Here is a 3,936-nt window from a genome sequence, read left to right as displayed (position 1 = left end):
ACACCTGGTGCTTTCAAAGCTAACACCGTCAATGGAAAAGATAAAGACCAGATCAGTTTATATTGAAAAGATATAATTTCAATACCTTATGGGTGGCTTGTACAGAAATTCCTAAGGCAGTACTACCACCATTATTGCATAATTCCTGACTTACCAGATTTCTTGATTTAGAGAAGGTATTTTTTTTTAAGGCAATTACTATACTGATCAATTTATCCTTTCTATTTAGCAGCCCTTTAACAGCATTCATTACTTGCATTTCTTTTTTTTTGGCTACCTAGATCCTGAACTATATTAATAGTTTTAACTATGAAGGAAAACACATTTTTTTGGCAATGAGAATCAACACCATCCAACAAGGTTTGAATGCACGATTTCATTTAAAGATGCCAGCACCTCATTTCTTTCAATCTACTTGCTGAGATAGGATACACAAAAGTGCACCCTCACCTTAAAGACCGTCTAGGCCCGCGTGACATTAGGACTTCTAGTGTAACGTGAGATAGGGTGAACCCCACGCCCTGCGCGGCCGGAGGGAATCCCGCATGCTGGAACCCAATAAAGTTTATTCTCTCTCTCTCTCACCTTAAAGACCAGATTATATATCAGCATAGTTGCCCTCCCTGTCGACAAGGGTGGTTAGAACACACGGACTGTTCCACAGATCCTTGCTAGACTTCATGCCTGAATTAAACGTGTTTGTCCATGTGACATGCCTCTTGTGCATAATTATTTTGGAGATATTTTATGCCTGAGGTCAACCTTCCAAATAGATAAATAAAGAAAACAGCATTGTGGTAAGCCTTGGAAGAATCTTTGTGAGGCTGTACAGTGCTTATGTAAATCATATTGCAACAGCCATTATGTTGGAGGGGTTTGCCTCTTGTGAAAACACAGAAGCACATCTATGAAGTCAGCAGCCGTGCCTCTTTGCTCATAAGATTAAATGCAAAAAAGTGAAAGATGTGTAATGTGTGCATCAGTAAGGAAGAAATTTGCACTCTTCTTAACCAACTGTACACAGTCACAGAAACGTAAAGTGTTCCATTATGGCTGTAACAAGTGTACTAAGATTCCAGTCCCACTGACATCAATCACTAGGGTTCCACTCAGGCATTGGCAGAGATGAACCTGGGGTTTGAACACCTCCACAATTTTGCTGTTTATATGGCTACATACACACTTGAATGAAGACACGCATTCACAGGCCGAACACCGTCAGTCTCCAAGAACAAAAGCTGGCTATGCCACTGGTCCAAATGTACCATTTTAGTTAACTCTGCTCATTCCACCTCAAAGTTTTGCCTCACAATACTGCAGCATGCACAGCCATCACTGTAAACATTTTCACTAAAGCGAGGTGAGTCGCTTAGATGCAAATGCATATCTAAGCATATATTTCTTGGAAGCAACCACTGTCTCAGATTAATTTGCCTTCACCCAAAAACATTTCACAGAAGGATGTAAGCCCGCCTTTTAAAATGTCAAGGCATAGCACCCACTACTAACCAGCAAGCCCACGTGCTTGTGCCAGCAAGTGCAAAGATTTTATGGGTAATGCATGCTTCAATGACCAGAGTTAGGCATTTAGATGGATGTGCTTGCAATTGTAAACTTATACAGCATGGAAAAGTCAAGCTTTAGTACCAAACCTTAATTTTTGGTTTGACCTATCAGTTTGGCAGTGAAAAGGATATTTAATGCAAAACAAATAATTTTTCATGTCCCAACAATGTTGTCAGAAAGACCCAACAAAACATGTCATAGGACAACAAACAGCAGCATAAGAAGTGACATAGTCATCATTGGTTATAGAATTGATATATAAGGACAAAAGACTCCTAATTATATCAAATCTGCCCTCTGCTAAATGAGCTAATTTCATTACATTTCTTCAGATTTCTTTCTTTATTTCACCATCCCACCTAAACTGTAGCTCTCCTCGGCAGCATAAATTAGGCGGGCTGAGTAGTTCTGTACAAATAATCAAAATAATGCAAGACAAAAAAGAAAAAAAAACAGACAAAAGTATTTTGAGCGAAGAAACCAGTGGTATAGAGAAGAGCAGATAAGGCACACTGCACTTAATTGTAATTTGTTGGTGCTAAATACACTAAAAAGGCAATCTGTATTGAATAAAGCTGTAGATGTTAAGTATATCTAGAAATTCAAGCAGGTTGCGTCTCTCATGATCATATGGCGGTTTTAGGGCGTTGAACCCCACATATCAAGTTGAAACAGGTTATTTGTGCTTTTTGTGGCAGAATTCGAGATATAATTTGCAGGGCTCCTTTCTAAATTATATATACTGTCCGGGAGTGCAGGCAGAAATTTTTTTTCAGGGGGGAGGGTATCCCTTTTTAATGGTAATGTTTCGCTCGGTATGCTATGGTGTAAAAAATGTCGGGGGAAGGCGTGGGCCCAGTGTGCCACCCCCTGGCTGTGCCACCGATACTGTCGACAAGCATGTTTTGGATGCAAAGTACCCGCAGTCTAATATGCGACATAGTTCTTTTTTTTTTTAATTTACAACAGCTAGTGCTCAAGAAAACCATATCATGTCAGTGAAAATCTGGCCGCTAAAGAATATGTTGGCTCTGATGCACGCGTTTTAGTCAAAATTACGCCATCACGACACAGTCACTGGAAATAAAAGCATGAGCATTACTTAGCATTAAATTTTTGTGTTTCGATCCTTGAGTACCATGCTACTTCACGAAGTGATGCAGCAACAAGCACAAGTTTTGATAAAGCTGTATTAAAAATTAACAAGAACCGAACTTTAAGACGTGTAATGAGGACATCTATATTTTTGAATGCATATCCTCTACTTTGCACACTTATAATGCGTTCCACCTTAAACAGGCAACTTGCATAAAATGTGCAAGTAGGCTTTTCTGCAAGGTTTGTTTGCAAAACAAAAATCTTGTTCACAGACTGTTTTTCGCACTCCAAATGCGACTGTTTTTCGCACTCTTCACAATGAAAGTGAATGAGCACAGCAAAGCCTTTTGATAACTCCAACTATGCACGCACAAGCAGAAATATTTTCCGTCGAAATAACCTCGACAAGACTAGCAGAATGACGACTGAACACTGGGCGAGTTGGTAATTCATAACTAGAAAAACTGCGTGAAACAGACAAGAACACAGAAGGCACACGCACAAGCACAGCGTGTGCCTTCAGTGTTCTTGTCTTTTTTTTTTTGCCTATTTTTTGTAGTTAGCAGAATGACCTGTTCTTCCTGTTCAACATTTCTGCCTACGTTTCACATCAGCCTTTTTATTCCTATGCCACAATGGTTGGCTAATGACCACGCGTAGAGAATTACATCCCTGTAGATTTCTGAAAATGATTTGTGGTGCTGAGTATCTTCACGGGAATGGAAAGAGGAGAATGTGCTTTGAGAAATAAAAGCAATCTGTGAACTATAATTCTTTGTTGGAAAACAAACCTTGCAGAATGCCTTACCCACAGAACATACTCTCAGTTTTGACACTTTTTATGCGTGTACATGTGCAAAAAGTGATTTTCTACAGTGCTCGTGGCCAGACCACCATGTCGCCAATTTTAGGAGAGAAAGTAAGGTTTTGTGCAAGAAGACTTCTCTGCACACAGAAAAAAGCTCAACTCTTCCCTTTGCTTTCGTCATTTGTGGGAAGCACGTACAGAAACGCAGCAAAAAAAAAAAAAAAAAAAACCAGCTGCAGACCATTTTGCTTATATTATGGACACGATTTCCTTTTTTTTTACTTTCAAGTATCTCTGGCCACTGCTTGTGAAGTTTCCAAAAATAATGCAAATTATTTTTCAGGAATTAATTGCCATGCAGTACATTCTGCCACTGCAGTACATTCATGTACTGCCACTACAGTACATTCCTGGTCACGCTGCACACAGCATGCTAAAACAACAAATTGGCAGTAGGAACAGTA

General features: G+C 39.5%; 1 long non-coding RNA gene across 1 annotated transcript; it reads right to left on the bottom strand.

The window, feature by feature from the left end:
- Window positions 1–258: 258 nt before the first annotated feature.
- On the bottom strand, window positions 259–938 carry LOC142776017 (uncharacterized). Its single transcript, XR_012887231.1, has 2 exons — window positions 586–938; window positions 259–450 (listed from the first exon to the last, which is right to left on the bottom strand). It is a non-coding gene; the product is annotated as an uncharacterized LOC142776017 (long non-coding RNA).
- Window positions 939–3,936: the final 2,998 nt, after the last annotated feature.

The sequence above is a fragment of the Rhipicephalus microplus genome, chromosome X (genome assembly GCF_043290135.1).
Source record: "Rhipicephalus microplus isolate Deutch F79 chromosome X, USDA_Rmic, whole genome shotgun sequence".
Classification (NCBI taxonomy): domain Eukaryota; kingdom Metazoa; phylum Arthropoda; class Arachnida; order Ixodida; family Ixodidae; genus Rhipicephalus; species Rhipicephalus microplus.
This window is presented reverse-complemented; position numbering and strand designations above follow the sequence as displayed.